At 42.4% G+C, this 22,337-nt stretch overlaps 1 long non-coding RNA gene across 1 annotated transcript; it reads left to right on the plus strand.

Annotated features, from left to right (window-relative positions):
• Positions 1-829: 829 nt before the first annotated feature.
• On the plus strand, positions 830-19,293 carry LOC147016503 (uncharacterized). Its single transcript, XR_015049668.1, has 4 exons — positions 830-877; positions 15,164-15,425; positions 15,896-16,163; positions 16,318-19,293. It is a non-coding gene; the product is annotated as an uncharacterized LOC147016503 (long non-coding RNA).
• Positions 19,294-22,337: the final 3,044 nt, after the last annotated feature.

Below are 22,337 nucleotides of genomic sequence, written 5' to 3' on the forward strand. Positions count from 1 at the left end.
ACTGATGTTCACTCCTTTATCTGTAGTACTGATGTTCACTCCTTTATCTGTAGTACTGATGTTCACTCATTTAACTGTAGTGCTGGTGTTCACTCCTTTATCTGAAGTACTGATGTTCACTCATTTATCTGTAGTACTGGTGTTCACTCATTTAACTGTAGTACTGATGTTCACTCCTTTAACTGTAGTACTGATGTTCACTCCTTTATCTGTAGTACTGATGTTCACTCCTTTATCTGTAGTACTGATGTTCACTCATTTAACTGTAGTGCTGGTGTTCACTCCTTTATCTGAAGTACTGATGTTCACTCATTTATCTGTAGTACTGATGTTCACTCATTTATCTGTAGTACTGATGTTCACTCCTTTATCTGTAGTACTGATGTTCACTCCTTTATCTGTAGTACTGGTGTTCACTCCTTTATCTGTAGTACTGATGTTCACTCCTTTAATTGTAGTACTGATGTTCACTCCTTTATCTGTAGTACTGATGTTCACTCCTTTAACTGTAGTACTAATGTTCACTCCTTTTGGCCAAGGGAATGAAAGTCCTGGAATACCGTCCACCGCCCTCATGCTTCAAAAGCTGCCGCAATAATTTTCATTATTTCAAAAAATTTCATTATTTGCAAAAAAAATAAACCCTTGACTCGAGTTGATCATCATTCTTCATAGAAATCACCAAAAAGGGTGTTCTTGTTAACCATAGTCTATCCCCTTCTTGGCGCCAAGCCGAGAAATTCCGAATATGTCCGAAGTTTGAAGTTCCAAAGTGATCGACCAATCACAGCGCACCTGTGACGTTCGTTCCATCTCGGCTTTCCATCATGGCGGTGTCAATTTTCTTGTCGAATCGAGAAAAATTGGAGTCAAAAAGGTGAGAATTTAGTGTAAGAACAGGGATTTTTAAACGAAATAACATATCATATCGATTCATAAATGACCGATTACACTGTTTGTTACTTGTGTTTGAATGGATGACCAAGATTTACATGAGATATTTGAAGATGTTTTCTCCGATTTCTCGTCGAATGTGCGTCGCATTTAACAGCATCATGATGAATGAACTGCTGCTGGTCGGTCATGATCGAATGAACCACTGAGCTGGCGTTGTGTTTCTTCAATGTTCTTCTAGAATGCACGTCAACAGACCGTCCGTAGTCCTACATGCCATACCTTCCCCAATACCTGCACGATTTTGTCCTGTAGTCCATTGTTTTGAGCAGTCACGTCTGTCTGAACATGTTATGCGCATGCGCAGTCTTTCTGGCGGGATCGTACTAGGCGTTGCTAGGCAACGACACACATGCTAATAATTTTAGCCTCTGCATAGCAGGGTTTCTTGCATGGAAATGGCGGATTTTTGTACTTTTTCTGAAATAATGAATAATGAAAAAAAGCCTCATGTATTTTTAATTTCATAAGAACGGTATTCTAGGACTTTCATTGCCTTGGCCTTAGTGGAAAGCGGCCGATCGCACGCCGGTGGGTGCGAATTTGTAACAATATAATACATCGTGGTTATATACCTGGGATCATTCCAATTATTGCACTGAACCATTGTCTAACATCCAGGCCTTAGGCCTGAGGCCTGGTGATCTGTGCTGCTTCATGCATGCGGCAGCACATGATTTTATTGGGGTGAAGTGAGGCCAGCTGTCCAGCCAATGGGTGTAAAGCAGTGGGGTGGAGGTGGGCCAGCTGAACACTGATGCACGTATAATGTGATATTTTCACAGTTTAAAAAGGGCATAACTCGGTGAAAAATAAATAAATGATGAAACACCCTGAAACTCAAATTTGTTCTCTAACTTATCATGATAAAGCCACATGCCAAGTTTCAGTTGAATATGTTGAAGGGTGTGGGTGAAAAAAGTCTGAAAAAGCACAGGAGGAACGGACAGACGGAGAGCGTATAGTCCTCTGCAGTCCCCAGTAGAGTGAAACTAATGTCACAACATGAAAAAAAACTAGAGGGGGAGCACTCGGTTGAGTGCAAAACCTCCGCCGCCAATACTGCTGGGTCACTCAAGTGAACCTTATATCTTATTCATTAAATATGTCGTCAACAGTGCTGACAGAGTTATAGTTCTTTTCTCCAGCATTTTTTTTTGGGGGGGGGGGGTTGGAAATCACTTAAAACATGTAGAAATGCAAAAAAAAAAAAAATTCAAATATTTTTTCAAAATGGCCGCCATAGCGGCCATATTGGATTTTGGACCGGGTCCAAAATCTAATGACATGATCCTTGGACCATACCTAATCCCCCCACCAAGTTTCGTCGAAATCTGTCCAGAGTTTTTCCGTAATACTGTTCACAAACAAACAAACAAACAAACAGAAAGGGGTGAAAACAGTAACCTCCGATCTTCGATGGCGGAGGTTAATGAAACTTTTCTTTCTCATCAAGACGATCATAATCAGATCGTTCGTTATTTGGATTTGATCTTCCATGGTGAGTTTTTACTCCTGAACCTTTACTTTTCTACTATTCTCTGTCCTCTCCTATCATCCCCTTTCTCCCACATCTTACTCCTTTATTTGGCTTTTCACATTTTTCTTTATCTCCCCCCATTGCCCCCCCCTTTCACTTTAACCCCCTAAATATGACACATCCAATTCCATGTCCCCATTTTATTTGATTCCAAACCATACAGTATCAAGTTTTACACATGACAGACAGTTCAATATTAAACCGAAAGAAAGATCTCGAGTTCGGAAACAATCCGTGAACAGGGACTCCCTCTACAGGGGACAGACAAACTTACCCCAACACAGGCAATCCGCACAAGCAGCTGAATTTGCACAATCTCTCGCAGTTGTGTTGGAATATTCGAGCAAATTGGGAAATTCATCTTCACACATTGTGACTTTAAAAATACTTGCAACATTCTTATATTTTCCGCTGTTCAATGCTGCGCTCAGTTTTATATCTATTATATTTAATTACATCATGCCCTGCACTCGGCATGAAGCATGGCATCGCCAAATGGACCTTTCGTAAAACAGTATAAGAAGCTGACAATGTGTATATTATTTAATTTAATGTAAGTACAATATGAACTTGTTGGATTGTAAAGTGACATGATAAGATGGCCGGTTGAAAGAGAAAGAGTGGATGGAATTGCAGTACAGAATGATATTTCCAGAACTTCAGGTAAGAATGATGTGGATATCGGAACAGTGGGAACACTCTCAAGGGAAGTAAATAAACACATGATTGTACCGGAAACACTCCCTTTGTATGTGAACTGTTTTTGAGTGCCTGTTTTGTGTTATCTGACCCACTCTTCCCTCCAGGGCTTCAAGCAGGAAGTCAGTGTACCGCCATCTTGGCTAACAGCCCCATTCTAATTCACAATCTTAATTACCCCTATTAACCCTTCTATCCCAATCCGATTAGGCCAAAAAAAAAAATGTTGCATTGGCGTAACCCGCCCGACCCTAAAAATTCCGCCGACCCTACGTTTTTTTTTTGTTTTTTTGCTATCGAAAATTTTTGCCGAAAAAATTTGAAAAAAAAAAAAAATTATTGCTATTTTTGTTGTTTTGCTATCGTTTTCAAGTATCTTGTTGATTGCGATCGCGATCGCAAAAACCGGGAAGTGTTTCGGACAGAACCCGCTGACAAAAAGGGTGGTACTCGAGCCGGGGGAGATTTTGGGAGGGATTTATTAGGAAAAAAAAAAAAAAAAAAAAAAAAAGATCCCGACCGACCTACCCTATTTTTCAGTGACCCGTTACGCCAATGCAACATTTTTTTTTTTTTGGCCTTACTTCCAGGTTGTCTTGTCTATCCCTCTCTCCTCTCTCCTCTCTCCTCTCTCCTCTCTCCTCTCTCCTCTCTCCTCTCTCTCTCTCCTCTCTCTCTCTCTCTCTCTCTCTCTCTCTCTCTCTCACTCTCTCTCTCACTCTCTCTCTCTCACTCTCTCTCTCTCTCTCTCTCTCTCTCTCTCTCTCTCTCTCTCTCTCTCTCTCTCTCTCTCTCTCTCTCTCCTCATTCCGTTGCTTGTTTTCCAAGAGTTGCCCTGCTCCCCTCCTGTCCATACCTTCTGTCACCTTGCTCTGCGATAAGCCTCGATCTAGTGGAGAAAATAAATGAAAAAAATTTAATAAATACAAAAATAAGTAAGTCCGTATAAGCAAATGAATAAATCCAAATATTTTTTTGTTATCTTTTGTTAAATATATATATATATATATATATATATATATATACATATATATATATATATATATATATATATATATATATATATATAGATGTGTATATATATATATATATATATATATATATATATATATATATATATATATTATATATTTATGAGGTGAGTTCTGAATTCTGTATTATATTGCGGATGATAAAGTTTTAATTAACATTGCTGTTTCGAGGTGATACGGAGTAAAAACTGTGATGTAAAATGTTCAGTTCCAGGCCAAGTTTTCTTTGAGTTCAACTGACGTCAAAGCTATGAAACATCCTCACCAGCAAGTTCGATGGAAAATAAACTAAAAAAACCGAGTGTGCTTATTCTGTGCAAGAAGTTGGGATAAATTCCATATTATAGTTAGATTACACAGCTTAAAAGTTCCAAAATCGACAAATTGTCAGGAATTTACAGTCTGGCCAGTGTTTGGAATGACTATTCTGGCACAAAAAGGAATAATTTGAGTTGTCTTCAAAGTTCAACAAACAATTGAGTGGATCAAGATTATCATTATTTCAAAACAATACTTTGGAGAACCTCTTCTGATGTGGCATGGTTCATGAATTAAAAAAACACAAAACGGTGAAGAAATGTTATTACCTCCACACAGCACTGCTCGTTTATCAGTGGGATCCATACTATAGTGTCCCAGGTAGCGAACCTCATTCCTGAACAACTCACATTTAGCGGATTTGAGTTTGACTCCCTTGTCACTCAAGCGTCTCAAAACGGTTCTCAGATGGAACATGTGGTCCTCAAATGTGCCGCTATACAACAACGTGCCGTCAAGGTAGGTTTTCTCCCTCAGGTCCTCCAAACAGCTCTTCATGAACTGCTGAAAAGTTCCAGGTGCTCCCAAAAGTCCAAATGGAATACATTTCTTCTGGCATAAGCCCCAGGGTGTTAGGAAGCGAGTCAGGTGTTGGCTCTCTTCCTTAACAAAGCCCCAATGATAGGTTTTGCCTTGATCCAACAAGGAAAGCCACCGATTTCCACCAAGTGTGTCCAGGGCATCCTGCGTCCAAGGTATGGGCTGTCTACCTGGCATTGTTTTGAAGTTCAGCTGTCTGTAGTTTAAACACAGATGAAGACTACCATCTTTCTCACGACCACATACAATGCGGATGGAGTGTGATGAGGTCGACGTCATAATCCATCCCCTCCTTTTCAAGTTCGTTAAATAAGCTTCCACTTCCTGATGGTCACCTTGATGATTCAATCACATTGGTGTCCATTGGCAAATCTGGAACACAACCAATGTCGTCATCATCACGTGAAAAGGCATTGTACTCCTCTCATGGCACCGAGTAGATTTGCTGTTTCTGTCGTTCACTAAGATTATTATCCTCCAGACTGACGGGCAGCTCCCATTTACCATGTCATTCCAAGTCAATTCCTGCCACAAGTTCGGTACACTCTTTGTTACGAGGCTCCACATTGACTGGGTGGTCTCGGGTATCACCGATTTCACTTCCTGGAGGTGTCCAAGGGTGGCATGATGAGGGATTTCCAGGTCAAGGAGGAAGTTATTCTCTATCACCATGCTTACCCGACTGGAAGATCACCGTTGGATATGTACTAAAGTTTCTCACATTTCCAATCCCTCAGGCCAATATGTATTCAAATCTGGAATAAGCATGGTGGTGCCAGGGTCTTCTGGTATTCCAGAGTGCACTTGACATTTCACAATCATAGATCCTCCTCTCAATTTTCACTGGACGTCTTCCTTGACACTTGACAGGACAGAGAGTATCTTTCCCCCCTGTTCTTATCAGATTCACCAAGGCATTGACATGTTTTTGTTTTTTTGACAAGGCTGGTACAACACTTTCAAGGTCCTTTATGAAAGCAATGGCTTCATCTTGCAGATGCTTGACGACATTATAGCCCACTATTGGCACATCAAAGTCTCTCACATCAGTGACCAGGAACGGAACCATCATGCTTTTACCCTGCCATCCAAGTTGCAACTTGAGGTCAACCATCCAGCATAAGGGATTGATGACCCTTTGGCAGCATTGATGGTCAAATCTTTATCCAATAGTTCACTGATGGGTTGCAGTTTCATCTCAGGTAAGTTTCGTTACAGCTGCCAACGAGGAAGAGTGCAAACTCGGGATCCTGTGTTCGACAATACATTTACACTTACATCGTCATTTTTACATTGCATGAGACATTAGGTACCAACCTGTTTGACCAGAGATTGTTGCACCTATGGGCTTATGTGGTACATATTACCCTTCCTAGCTACCGCAATTACTTGTCCCTTTCCATTTGAAGTGGTGCAGGGCGAATCACGAGCATACTTGATAGCCTAACCAATGGTACCCTCTGCCTGGTGTTGGCTTAATGGTTAGGGTGGTGGGCTTGGGAGCTGAAGATCCTTAGTTCAAATCCCCTTCACCTGTTGAATTAATAACAGGTGGGGTTGACTCTGCCTGTCCTTCTGAGGTTGGCAAAATGAGTGCCAGCTTGCTGGTATCCTGTGTCGGAGTAGCGACCCGTCCAGGATTGTGCCCAATTGCCAAGGAGACTCCACAGGCAGCACCAATGCTCTGCACAGAGTATGGTCCCAATGGATGGATGGAACTTTGATTGGTCATGATGATGGAAAATTTTAAAATATTTTGTCCAATTATTGCTAAACAGAAGGGTTTTGAAAGTGATAAAAGGAGATATATGTTCATGGTGATCAAGTATAAAATTCAAATGAAATAAAATATAGATTTTAATGGTCGTAGAAAAAAAACTACATTTCAGATGTTTACCAGTGTTGATGCAGCATCTTTTGCACCACCTTATTTAATACATTACATTATGTTTTTTTGTGCCTGTTGTGTGTGTCCTTTATGATGTCATTAAAAACAGTAGCGTTCATTTTTGGAAATATTTTCAATTTTGTTTGATAGACAGACAGAGTAAAACAATTATCTCACGCTTCTCTGTGCATGCGTGATTGAGACGAATTCAGAGCCAAAGTACTGCGAAACTGCAGGTTCATTTTCGATTCATGTTCAAAATATAATCCACCCCAGAATACACACATACTCTTGTGTGCAGCCTTGTGGCTGCTGGTTGCATCACTGGTCAGGGACGTGGCTGTGCTGCTGATGCATTGCCCCGATTACCAGTACACCGGTGCTCATTTCTCAGACCTTGGAAGAATGACAGGCTGAGTCAACCCCACCTGGTGTTAATTCAGCAGCCAACGGAGCTCGAACGCAGGACCATAAGATCCCAAGTCAGCCATCCCTAACCATTAAGCCAATGCCAAGCATCACCCCAGAATGCTTGCCACACATGCACAGATACCCCTACAAACAGCGGTCATTGGGGCATGTTAATGTATATCATGTATGCGAGATAAGGATTTTGCTCTAAAATGTCTCACAAAGCTTCGAGAAGAATCCCAAATACTTGGAAAAGTACCTGAGAGAAATGACTGTTGCTCTGCACAACGAAAGAGTTGGGGAACTTTCTCACACATCCTCCACCCCATCAAACATGATTAATAGTCAGTCATCATTTTTAAAAAGTTGATTTTAAACTTACCCTGTGTATTCACAAGGTCCAGATATGACATTCCCATTAGTGTTCAGAAGCACCCAAATCAGATACGACGTCTCCCTCAGGGAAGCTGCTTGATAGTCTCATAAACTAAAGAGTTCATAGAACACATTACCCCGCACTATCTTGAAAAACAAGGACATGGGCGGGGTCTGTGAGCGGAAAATTTGATTGGTCGAGATGACGACAAATGCCATAATATTTTGTCCAAGTACTGCTAAATGGAAGAGTTTTGAAAGTGCTAAAAAGGTGATCAGTGTTCATAGTCCTGCAGCATAGTCTGATATTTCAGATCAATTGTTCAAATTTGCATAAAAGCACCAAAATTGGTACACATGTAGAATAATGTTTTCCGAACAATTCTAGATATGGAGCCACCCGAGATTGTGCGCCAAAGCTGATAATAAGATAAAGGAAGATGATTTCTATTACCGAAAGTGGCGCTATTTCCACCACATGTCCATTTTGGAGTTTCAGTGACATCCACGTTTGCTCCATTATCGTGAGATTTTAAAATATCTGAGTTAGTGAAATTGTCTAAGCAATTTCAATGATAATTACTGGAGTTCTTTATTACTTTCAATCGAACTGAATCAGTCCTCAAGTTTACTGACTTTCTCGGTTCCAGAGGATATATTGTTGAGTCTCGAATCGTGTGTATTTTTCTTCCAGCCTCGAAGTTGTCATCACAAACATTGTCGTAATCGCCAGAAATAAAATCTTTCCTTGAGATAATCTGGACCCATAACTGACTCAAACTCTCATCTTTGGGAGAACTCGGAATGAAAGCCCTTTATGGTTTCTGCCCTGCTGTGGAATGAAAGACCTCCGCGAGCTTGCACCTGTTGCTGTGATTGAGCCTGCGGAGTAACTGCTGAAATCTATCTGTCCGGGTTCTTCCCGACATCTTTGTTCTTTGTTTCTTTCACATTTCTCTCTATTCATTCTAATTCTTGCTTTTTTATTTATCCATCTCTTTAAGGAGAAGTGAATTCTTGTAGAGTAAGGTTCACTTGGCTGCGTCTGGGTGGGTGTGAGGGTTGTGGAGTAGCGGCTAAAACCCAAATCCTATCCAGGTTCCTCCTCATGACTCCGATGCAGTATTTGGTCTTCCATTTGATTATGACAGCCTGGAATGAAACAGTGTTGCTTTTTTTTCCAGCCTGGTGGTACATTCTGAATGTATAACTGGTAACTTACCTTCCCAGCACGTGCTGTCCGCTTTGCCTTCATATCATTTCACATAATCCCATATTGCCATTGTTGATTAATTTTTCCATAATATTCAAAATCACTTCATGGACATGATCAGAACATCCACAGGCAGCAGTATATCTACAACTTTCAGAGCATGGACCGTTTAGTAACTTCACTCCAATGTCATAAATAATCCTAAAAATAACTCACCTTCACTGTAAAACTCTATGCTGGGAATTAAAGCACAAAAGGCACAGATGAGCAAACATAATGGATGGAATTAGGAGCTCTTTTCCGTTTTTAACTCTTTCTGAAGATCAAATTTAAATTTAGTGGGGCTGCAACGCAGCATGCTTAGGTCAGGGTGACATAAAGCAGCAGGGAGACCCGACTCATGGTTGCTCCTGTGAAATGGAGAAACCTTCTCGTTCCCGATGGCTTAATCCCTGGCTGGCTGTATAGTAGTCCTTGAGTCTCGACAAGGCAGAAATCCAACCTGTGGGAAATATTCACCTTGGATTTGTCTCAGTCATTCCTACGCACAGCTTTGGCTTCGGGTGATTAAGCTCGCATGTCCCCGGGTTTGGTGCAAACTCCACCAAGCTCCCAAATTGGCATCAATGTTCGCCAATTCGATTAAATCCCAGTGCAACTCGAGTGGAACAGCTTTGGGATTTCTTTTAATCACAAAAATATTATCCTGAGAGAACCTCTTTTCGCAATAACAAAAAAAATATTTCAAAAAAGATCGTGCAACGAGGCCATGGACGTGCAACCATTCCCTTGTGCTCGCTCACCGGAACCTTCTACACAATAATTCAATCCCCCCCTCCCCCTACGATGACTTTTGTGACTGCGAATCATTAGAATGTTAGAGGTAGGGAGAGAACTTCCAGTAAACCTCTTCATTGTGGTAAAATGAGACGGTTATCTCTTGTTGACGTCTGGTGACATTCATGACCAGATTTCTCCAAACATCCCTATCCTGCATTGCTGCCCAAAGCTCTGGCAAAGACAGCTTGATTGAAGCCTTTACCTAATCCATCCAGCACAAACAAGGTCTGTCTCTTCTTCTAATTCGCTCAACCTTATCCGGCATGGATGATTTCTCCAGACATTCATTTTTGGTGTGTATGATGCATCCAAAGTTTGACAGTTTCTGTTTTATCATCAGCGATTCTAATGTACATGGTGCTCTAATTTCTTCCAACACTGATTTGTTTGTTGTTGTTGTTACAGTCCATGAAATTTCTAATATTCATCTCCAAAACCACATTTCAAAACTGTCAATCTTATTCCTTTCTTTATTCTTCACTGTCCATGAATCACATGCATACATTACAATTGGAAACATTCAAGCATCCACCAGCCTTCTCTTGGTTTGTTTTGTCACATCATTGACTTTCTAGATATTTGTCAATCCTGACATTGCTGTTCTCCACAACGTTAGTCGTCTTTTCATTTCTCCTCCGCATTCTCCACTCACGTCAATATTAGAATCCATGAAGTTGAAACTTTCCATTATTTCCATGTGATCGTGTCCCAATCTGAACATGTCGATCTTCTCAGTTGACACAATGTTAGTCTGTTTTAGGTTTAAATATAGATCAGCTTTTTCACTTTCCTTCGTTACTGTCTGTATTGGTTTCATCAAATCCTCTTTACAGCCTGCTAACAGAGTGATATCATCAGCATACCTTTGGTTGGTGATACATCTTCCTCCAATCCTGACTCCAGCCTTGATATCATCCAAGTTACAGTTCCTCATTATGTACTCATTATACAGATTGAACAAGTAATGGGAGAGGATGCATTCCTGTCTAACTCCTTTTACAACTCCAAACCATTCTGTATTTCCATACTCTGTTTTCACTGTAGCTTCTTATCAGACATATCAGATGCTATGACATACCTATTTCTCTAAGCATAATCTACTTCAATTAATGATCAACAAAATGGAAGGCTTTGCTCAAATGTATATATGTAGAGATATGGAAACATTTGGAGTGTGACGAGCACTCCCCTGATCCCTATTGGACATAGTCCTACAAAAAAAGCGTCACCTCCAACCCAGAGGCCTTAGCCCGGCGACTCTGCCAAACAGACAAAGATTACGTGGTCAACATTAGTTGAACATCAAACGGAGCTGCCTTGCCAGATTTCGGGCTTGTTTGCCCTCATCAAGATGGCATACCAATAAATATATAACCAATGATGACCACATTTATCATTTACACATCAGACGCACATCCTGACTGTCATGGTGAGTATCGCCATGGAATATGTCTCATGTTGCAAAACCACCCACACAATTCGCAAAGAGCAACCATCCGTTTGCCACCCAAACAATTGTTCCCGCTAATGCAAACCATTCAACCAGAAGGCACGTGATGTGATCGGCAGGTAAATCGAAACATGTGAAGTGTGAAGAGCATCCCCAATCCCCATTGGACATAGTCCTACACGAAAGCGTCACCTCCAACCCAGAGGCCTTGGCCTGGTGACTCTGTGAAACAGACAAAGATTACATGGTCAACACCAGTTAAATATTGTTGTGGTTACCAAATTCGCAAACCACCATTCAGGTCCCTTAGGTGAGATATCTCGGTAAGTACATGTGTAGTTAGGCCCAAACCCGTTGTCTAGTGGGAATACATGTCATTTATGCGTGCTGCGACTCTTCAGGATAGCCGTTTTTCTTTTACTATCTTTATTTTGGACCAACCGCCATTGTTACCACCACCAGTCACAACATCAACCACCAACCACAACGCCGCTTCACCACAACCGCCACGACCTTCATGTCACACCTCGCAACCGTCGCATCGCCACCGTTCTTGCGCCGCCTGTGGGTACCGGTGTTGGACTCGTGCAGGGCGCGCGCCGAACAGCGTGTACAAAATCACGGATTTTGTGCTTCAAAAACGGATCAAAAACGACACACGCCCACTTTTTGCCGTCCAATCGGTGAGCGAGGGGCGATTTGGCCCCGCCTCCAGGGCGTTGGAGGGCGATCGATATATGCAAATTTATGGATCAAAAAGCATTCACGCCCACTTTTTCTCGGGCCAATGGGGAGCGAGGTGAAAGGTCGAAGGGAGGGGGTCAAAGATGAGAGGGCGAAGCTACGGGGCTGATAAAAGCGACCGTGCTCGTCAGTCCAGAGAGTAGGAGAGTCGAGAGGGAACAGAGAGTCAAGACTTCGCGGGCGGTGGAGTTGGCAAGAAGGAGCTGGTCGTCGTGTGCGTTGGAGTCGGAACGGAGGGGACGGAGCTGTGGAGAGGCGGCGAGGGCAGACGAGGGGGTGCTCGCGTCGTGCAGGGAGCTGCACCCCAGGGAGGCCGACAGCGCGACCTGGCCGAGGTGGAGACGCTCGTCGCGGGACAATAAAAATCCTCTATACCCCGAGCATCAGCAACCCCCTCCTGTTTCCCCCCGCGCTGAGATAGTGCGACCAAGGGGGCCCCTTTCCCACCCCCTACCAGACACTGCCCGCGAGGCCCGCGGAGTTGAGGCACCATCGCCGCTCCGCGTCTCATCACCAGACGGGTAGGCCCGACCCGGTCTCGGCCTCAGGCCCGCCTCATCCTTGAGGGTATTCTTTCCTTGGTTTTGGGTATGTGTTGTCGGCGCCGTCTGTGAAGTAAAATTGTATAACTGTTGCCGTGTGCTCGTGTAATCGGTATTAGATCTGCATTGTCGCATTTGCTTTTTGTGTAAAATTGCATTGTGTTTCTTTTCCTTTTCTGTGTGCTTTTGGTGGAATTGAATATGTGTGCTTTCCGTTCGTCGCGAATAAATGTGCTTTGTGTTGAACTGTTTCCCGCTTCGCTTCGTCATTTCCTTCATTGAATCCTCATCTTGCTTCACGTAAAGGGTTGGTAGTGGGCTGAATACGCCCGATAATTAATCGAACCGTCGAGGTCGACGAATAACACCGCTCGGTTATCCCGATAGTACGGAACGGGTCGCTTAAGTGGCCCGTGTCCGAAGTCGACCTGCGGCGAGGTGCGATCGCCCGGTCTACCCTCCGCGTGGGTACTTAGGTAGGTCGAATTTGGCGAGCAACCCTATCCCACGCGGGGGCTGATTGGCTCGATCGCGGTGAGACCGAAAGGTCCACCCGTGACTGGTTCCCGGCGTTAGTCCGAGAGGGTCACGACTGGATTGTCCGTCCGGTGGGCGACGTGCCGCGATTCGAGTTACGTGGCCGTCAGCACGCCGGCGGGCGCGAATCCGCAACAATATCAAACGGAGCTGCCGATCCGGCATCAGGCATACTGATAAATATCTCACCAATGATGACCACATTTGTGTTTAAACATCAATTATCAATATATATATATATATATATATATATATATATATATATATATATATATTATATATATATATATATATATAACTGTGGTGTCTGTGCTTGTATTTGTCTGTCTCCCGTTTACGACAGCTTCTTCCCACACTCAGCATGCAGGCAAAGCTCAACATTCACTTTTGAAATGACGAGAGAACAGGCATGAATAACATTTATGCCAAACTTTATTTCACGAACACAAATCCAACCTCCCCATTTCACGGTTTGTGGTAGAAGTAGCTCAGAACTTTGGCTCTGAGGGAAACCTGGAGTGCAACACAATTAACCTTTTTTAAGTCCATGAAATAATTTAAATTAATAAATTAACATAAACTCTCCCCATCACTGGGGACCAATACTTTTGCTAGTCATGAATGAAATAGAGATGACACCTTCCTTCGGTATTCCGTTGCTTTTTCCACTATCCACCTCGGATTTGTGATGTGATCTCTAGTTCCTCTTCTCTGACCTACTTGCTCAACGGGCATTTCTCACATCATGAAGTCCTCTATTCTGTGTTGAATGATCTTTAGTAACGTCTTGCTAGCATGTGACATCAAGGCAATGGTTCAGTTGTTTGAACATTCTCTTGCATACCCTTTCTTCGCCAATGGTACGTGGACTGACTTTTTTCACCTTTTAGTACATACAATCCTGCTCGAGATCTTTGTACAGATACCTGTAAAAATCTTAATTGCCTCCTTCCCAAAACACCTTGAAGAGATATAGATGCGAGATATTGTCGATTGCGAGCAGCCAATTTGTGTGGCGATATCTGACAGTGACATCCCATCACCGGTGATTCCCTTGACCACTAGTTTTGTCATGTCAGAGATGTTGTGCTTCCTGGAATACAATTCAAATACCAATTAGTCCTGCTGATTGTATTACCATTGAAGTGTAACGCTGATGCAGTCAGCGTATCCTTTAGGTTTGGGCAGTAATTTGTTGAAGTGCTGGTGGGAACTCACAAACTCTTCATCGAAAGGCATTGGGATATTTAATGTCCACAAGCTAATGTCAGCCGACGTTTCTGAGCTTCACGTCCATCTGATGCATGCCGTGCTCAATATTGCAGTACCCTGCTGGTGAAGAACCAATCTAACAGTTTATAGTCACACCAGGAATCAAACTCAGAGGAGACAGCTCAAAGGCAAGTGTGCTGCCTCTGTGCAACCCTGTTGGAGCTGTCATAATGATAGCATGGAATAATGATCACCCAATTATAAAATAGTCATCAGTATGCTGTGTTTAATCAAAAGTGCAAACTGCAAAAATGCCACTTTTAGTTTGGGGTTATAAATAATGAAAGACTGGTCGCTTTTTGGTTCGTTCAGTTGTGCACAAGCACAGACTTTCTGAAATGTTTGAGAAGAAAGAGCTTTTTGAAAACCCCGGTTGCAATGTGTTTGCAGGCAGGTAGTTAAAATTATTCAATGAATGGCTTTAAAAATATTGCCTACTATCCAGAAGTTTACAAGAAACATGTGGACAGGACCTCACAGAAGGGTTTGACTTGCCACATTTATAATAAAAACAAAACAAGCTTCTTTGAAATTAATTCAATTGGCCAAAGTTCCCATTGGGCTGCAAACCTACAACCACGCACGCCGCACACGGACCTCAATACAGATGGGCATTCTCAAGGTTTTAAATCAGATTCAAATTTCCTCGCCTCGATCCAAAGTGCATACATCATTGTAATGACGGTACTGTACTTGGATTGTTGAGTTATCATGTACTAAACGAATGACGACAAATAATACTTATATAACTGATGCCACAATGATTCCTCACCTCCACTCGTTCGTTCCTCTTTTTTCTCCCCCACCAGTGGAACCAACTTCCACATGCTCTTCAATCTCATCCTTTCCTCCAGGTCTTCAAGACAGCTGTTCACCATCATCTCAGATCATCCACAATTCAAAACCATGATCTTTTCTACCCATCAACCACCACCACCACCAAGCCCTCCTCCTTCCAACTTCCCAGTTTTTCCTTCATGAGAATTTGCTTCTGCATCCATCTTGTCCACATCTTCACCACATCCCTCATTCATCCGTCTCTCTCTAATTCATCGCTCGATTCTGCTATTGGTGATTATTATTGATGTCTTTTATTATCTGTAGATCATTAGGGTCCTCACCAACTGACAGACTTGTGGTATACCTCTGTTCCACCCCTATAAAATAATCAACACTCCCAAGTCATTATCTTCTGACCTGCCAGCCCGTTCATTTTTCATTGCCCTGAAAATCACTGCGCAATTTCAGTTGATTGCTCAGACATGAGTTTGCTTCCAAAAATGCACACCAGCCTGATCGCGTGATGAAACGCGTGATCCTGGAAGTATACAAGGAAAACAGACACAGGTGGAGGCCATTCAACTCATCATGCCTGCGCAAACACCATACTAATTTAAGGCCACAAGATATAAAGAAGAAAATGCAAAAAAAAATTTAAAAATCGATTTATTTAAAGTTTTTGTATTTTTTATTATTTATTTCTTTTTTATTTAATCTAATTTTATTATTATTTTTTTTATTTTTCTTCTTCTTACCCTCAGGGGAGGGGGCATGGACTTGGTTAAAAACACACATCAACCACACAACACCCCTTAATGAGTGCTCCGTGAAGCCTTGGGAGCGGAACCGTTACAAACCTTTCAGTTGGAAGAAAAAAAAAGCGGTGTTTTGTGTTGTCCAACGCTTCAAGATGGCCATAATCTGACACACAGTCATCACAAGCCTTCACATGTGCTTCAGCAGGTTATATATCAGCATCCAACAAAGGCTCAATTCTGGGTCTACATTGGCAGGTACCAGAGAAGCATGGTAAGTCTTTTGAAATCGGGCTTGGCCTGACCTTCTGTTTTGGCTCAGCTTGACCTTCGCTTTGTGATAAACTGCGCTCGACCCGATCTTCCCTTTTTGGGAACCTCGACGTCTTCGTTTCACCTTGAAACTTTTTACCTTTTTCATGCGACAGGTTTCTGGCTGGTGCATCCTTGAAGGCATTGAACTTCCCGGCACTAGATTGTTAAAGTCTTGTGGAAATATCTTACCAGATGGCTCATTCATTTGTCGAATTCTACTTCCTTGTGAGCGGTTAATACTCTATGCTATTGATATGCCGGGCAGCTTGGAAAACACATTTGTCTTTGTGTGTCTTTATTTTCCCTTCATTTTTATTCGTTTCATTTGCTGTCTTCGCTCGCTTCCTAATTTATTCTCTGTGTACTTTTTTTTTCTTTCTTTTCTACATTTACTTCTTTCAATCTCTGCCAGTGAAGTTTTTTTTTGTGTGTTTTCATTCCCTTTGAATTCATGGTGTCCTTTGGCTACAAGTCAAGGTGCTATATCACCACCAACCCTCTCCTAATATTCATATTAATTGTTAATCCTGCTGATGTAGCCATGAAGGAAGAAAGCACTATCCAGCAATGGTGTAATAACCTGAGTAAATCCATGTGGTCATTACACAATTTCCTTTTTGAACGGTGTTCAATGGTAATGCCTTGTGGAGATCTCTTATAGGGACATCTTGCACCGTATCCATCCAAATGGACACAAGCGCAGAAAAGATTGTGAACCAGGAATTATGTTTACTTTGGGTTGGGAGCAGTCTTTAATGAAGGACAAACCTTCAGTTGTTAAAGCCAGGAAGTCCTTAATGGTACTTGGGGTTAAGAGGGAAAGTGACACAATCTTGATTCGAGGGAAGGGGGTGGTGTAGAACCATGGCAGACACCCGTTAGGTACTTGACGAACGGTGCGCCAGATTTTGAACAATTCAATGAAAGAGACTTTCACATCCTTTAGGTTCTGTTTTTGTCTTACACACCCACTTTCTGCTCAGGATCTGGGGCAAAGGATATATGTGTGGCACTTCCTGATCCCAAAAGGGTTTCTTTTGGATGAATACTAGTCTTGCATTTCAGCACAAGTCAGTTTTTCTCCCCAATTTGATCACAAACAGAAGTCTTTGAAAACGGGAAGAAAGTTAATGGAATTAGTCAGAAGCAACATCAATAAAAAGAAACCCGTTACTGTGTACTCAAGGAAACCTTTTGTCTATAAGAGCAAGCCCGGAAACTCTGGCTTGTCTAAGTCTGCCAACCCAGCATCTGCACCTAATTTCCCACTAGGCTTGGACAAGTGCTCTGCCTGCCAGCTCGATGCAGTCGGCTCTGAATTGGGAAAGAAGCTGTCCTCACAAGCACCCCTGGCAAGGGCGTTCCAGCTGGGCTACGTTTATAAATGGCCCTTCCTCTGGCTATCCCCTGAGCCGTTGCCAGATCCCAGCGCCGCACAAAGACATACCCTGTTCTAAATCATATCGACATGCCAACTTCTACTTTTATATGAAGATGTAACTAGGGCATTAGACAAACAATTATTTTATTTTGTACATTGGAGTCAGAAATAATAATTAACAATGTTCTATTGTATCAAAACATTTATTTCGAGAACGAGTCAATTTAAGTTATGATTTCCATTTTCAGTAAATAACAGAAGTTGATTTTCGAGATTTTTCGGATCGTGCTTTGCCTTTCCGGGTATCGGGGTAGTTTATTAAATGATGTGGCTAAACTAAACCGATATGAGCAAATTTGGGGACCTTCAAAACCTGGTGTTGATCAGTCGTGCTACTAGTTTAAACAGAAATGGGTGAAAACATTGTCAGTTAACTTGTTATCCACGAACAACCTCAGAAAGAAGATTGCAAATGTCAAAAAAAAACAAAAAAATACATGTTATCTAGTTTACCCCACCAGATGAAATCGCAAGACTTGTCGCCTTGCAATGACGTTCCATTCGAAACAAAAATACCAAGCAAGACTGATCCGGTGAGAAGTAACAACTCGGTGAAGTCAAGCTATCACGGGTATACAGAGCATGAGGAAACCGAGTGGTAAACTTTGCTGGATGGAACTAACCCTGGACAGATCACCACTCCATCGTAAGGTGTTGTCGTTTATGGAAGGAATTTCGAAGTTTGAATCGCCACCAGCGAATGCTTAATAGTTGTGTTCACCCAGTTTGACATCCCTCTGAAGGATCACGTACACTCAATGATGAAATGCTCTGGCTACGAAGCATCAGGGAGACAGTTTATACTCAGATCAGAAGTTAAACCCACATTTGACAATTCAAAATGCAAGAACTTTACTGATGATCCCCACTCAACTACCCCCAAAACTCACAAATAATAACAAACTTAATTTGGTCAAACTCAGACTCACTACCTCTGCTGGTTGGAGAAGAAATTTGCAATTTGTTCAGGGTGCTGGTGATGGCTCATCGACTCATCGTGGGACCGTTAAAGTCCACCAACAAATGCTGGCAGACAGGGTTCCTGTTTCACATCTATCAGAGGAACAGCACACACATTGATGAATCACCCTGCCTGTGAAACGCCAGGATGGCAGTTTACAGCTGGGTCAGGATTCGAACCCAGGCTAGATAGCCTGATAGCTAAGAGGTGAATGTGCCTACCTCTTGGCCCTCCTGTCACTCTGATCTTAGCATCAATGGCCTACATTTCCTGCATGACTAACAACTGGCCATTGGAAGAGTTAATACAGATAGGAAAAGGAAATGATGACGTTTACAATATTGTGAATGAAAAATGTTCATGTGAGTTGTAAAGATCGAGTAGGGTTAGTGTCGTGACATTGATTTTGTTCGTAATATGTAGACGTGTATGTATTATTTAAAATATGTCCTTAATATGGTTGCTGTTTGAGATGTCATTGTGTACCTTGCCATTGTTTATTTTGTCTTTTGTGTGGATTTTATGATGCAGAAACTAAAAAAGATAATTATATTTGAAATGCGGGGGAATTGCGTTCATTGTTGCAAGCAGCTGCTTTGCCAGCTGCTGTTCCTCTGTATTAGTAATAATACATATTAATGAAAACAATTACAGACTTTAATATCCGAGGTGTTATTCATCGTCTGAAGCAGATGGGAAAATATTTGTTTCGCAATGCGGAGTAAAGTGGTTGCATCGTTAAGAGTGAGACGTGCTGGTGCGCTGTCCCCACCATGGGCTATTACAATTTCTTCAGGTACAAGATAGCCAATGGGGGTGGTTGGAAGTTATATGATGATCTCGAACGTTCTAGCCACATGGAAACTTCTGATTGGGTGTTTGGTTTTTTTCCATCAAAGAGGACCCCATGTAGCTGTCTGCAGAGAAAGCAGAGCCGTAGTTTCGTGGAGAGTAGCAAAACGGAGAGCCATGTCGTAGAGGAATGGGTTGGAAAGCACAGTGGGGTTCAAAAAGGGTAGCAAAGCGAGAAATGCATGATGCAGTCAAATGAGATAATGAGTCAGAATTGTGTGCCTCTGATTCTGGGATGACAACATGGACGATTTTGGGGCTCAAAAGTGGTGTTTTGCGGGATCGAGGGTGATGGAACAGAATACGTACGTAGGTACCCTTTGGGCTGTGGCCAAGAATGAGATCACCTATATGATTAGCCACGGAAGCCATTATCCATGTCACACCAATCAACTGGAACAGCAGTTGGTGGAGAGCCTACCTCCACCAGGCTGAAAAGTTCACATTGTGTCGCTCACTGATAGGCCGGTTCTGGTTCTGGACCTTAACCAAAATCGAATCGGCTTGTTTACCAAACCCATTCACCTCGTTTTGTCATAATCCATCCACAACATTTTGTAACATCATGCTTGGGCACATTTTTTTTTGTATAGTTTTTGGACCCATTTCTTAATGGCGAAGATCACTTTAGAAATTAAAATTGATCGCATCCAAATCTTCACCAAATTCTCATCAATTCGTCCTTGTCACACACCCATCCTGACCACAAAGTTTAGTCTGAATCGGTCCATAACCTTTTGAGATACCCTGCTCACAGACAGACAGGGGTTAAAACATAACCTCCGTCCACCAATAGATCATGTACCAGGCTCTGTACAGAGCCGGTGCTTCTGAAGCAGTTTCTTGAATAGGGTTACAATCCTGGATGGGTCACTACTCCGACACATTGGATACTCGACTGAGTGTAAAGGAATTTGGGACTTCTTCAGGGTGCCAGCTCGAGCTCGCCGACTAATCATGAAAGACACAGTGGGATATTTAACGTCCACCAACTAATGCTGCCAGATGGGATGCCTGGTTTAACGTCCTTCCATGGGACGGCACACACATTGACACACAATGATGCCTAGCTCCACATGCGAGACACCAAGACGACCAGTCAAACCACTTACATTAAACATGCCCAGCTTTATGATGTTCAGAAAAACACCTGAACAGGCTATAATTTTGATTGAAGTGAGAAATAATTATCAACTTAATGGAGTTCCCAACATCATTGTTTGTGTGTCTTCTTTGTGTATTTTGTCTTTCAGTGAACATATTTCTCTATGCAGAAACTTATAGGAACACTCAGTACTCATTTTTTTGTGTACTTAGTCGAGACTATTATAAGAGCCAACACACAGAAGATATAACAAAGGGAGCAGGAGACAAGAGGGGGCGAGAGAGGGAAGCACAACAGGAGGAAACAGGGACATCAGATCTGTGGAAGAGAAAGAGATGGGGTGGGGTACATGGGGTAAACAAGATGGACATTACAGGGACTTTCAGAAAGGAAACAGGGAATTTGAAGGAGGTTGGTCTGGGGTGGATTCATGGGATAGAAAAGATCATGGTTTTGGATGGGGGAAGACATGAGACGGTGGTGAACAGCAGTTTTGAAGACCTGGAGGGAAAAGTGGAATTGAAAACATTGTGGGAGTTTGTTCCAGAGGTGGGGGAAAAGAGGAATGAAAGAGTGAAGGTGAGTAGTAATTCTTGATTTTGGTAGTTTCACCAGAAGGGGGTTGCTGGCAGACCTTGAGCGCCTTGCAGAAATATGGGGAAGAGGGGGGGGTAGATTCCAGACAGAACGGGGAGGGGGGGGGCAAGACTGACAGCGCAAGCAAGAAAGATCACCGACCTGCCTGCGGTGAGAGAGTGAGAGACCCAAAGACTCAGCCTCATCGCGGGAGATACCGATGATCCTAAATTCCTTGGTTTCCACAGCATGAAGCCGAGCTTGGTCTGACGCAGGAGCACCAGCCCAGTGGGGAGAGCAGTACTCCATCAAGCTGTGGATGAAAGCCTTGTAAGTGGTAACGAGCTCAGGTGTGCCAAAGAAGGACCTTGCACAGCGGAGCATGATGGAGCTCTTCATTGTTATTTCATTATATATTGGGTAAATGAGTTTTATTATTTTTGTGGTTAATAATTTTATTGGAGCGAACTCCAGGCTTGTGCAATGATAAAATTAATACTTGTTGTCAAAGTTAATTTTAACAAGCTTTAACTTTGGATGTGGAATGGGAATTGTAGTTTAAAGCAAATCCGGCATCATTCAGGTAGAATAATTTATGCGGTAAAACCAGGTTCCACATACTTGGATTTCAGAAAGGAAAGGATGAGTGGTCAAGAAAAGTCACTCTCATATTAGGTCGGTCAATTGGAGACAATTCCAGTTAATTCCGTTGCCGTTTTTACTGGGAGGCCGGATACCTGCCATCCGGTTGCCAATTAGACTTTTCTTCAATTGTTAGGAGTATGACACCAGCACTTTTAATTAAACAAGGTCACCACATGTAGGTTGACATCTTGTCCCCACAAACCCAGTAATGTATGCTAACACATTGACCAGGACAGGTGCAGCAGCCAATGAAGATGATAATGAGATCGAGTACTCCTCTGCCTTTGACAATCATACGGAGTGAGATAGACTTTGACTAATATGTGACACTTGACTAGTAAAATGATCATTAAAACTAGAAGGTTTCCACGGCAACCGGCTCATTGTCATAATTATGTTCTGTCACGGTGCATATGAGTGATTTCTTATGGTCAGTGGGATTATTTATGTACTTGCACCTCACTTACAGTAACCTTGGCAATGACCGAGTGGTAATTTCACTGTTTTAACAAAACGATGGGTAATGAGAACATCATTGTGAATATCTCCATAG

Source organism: Eptatretus burgeri, chromosome 11 (genome assembly GCF_056783735.1).
Source record: "Eptatretus burgeri isolate ZD-2024b chromosome 11, Ebu_testis_v1, whole genome shotgun sequence".
NCBI classification, from domain to species: domain Eukaryota; kingdom Metazoa; phylum Chordata; class Myxini; order Myxiniformes; family Myxinidae; genus Eptatretus; species Eptatretus burgeri.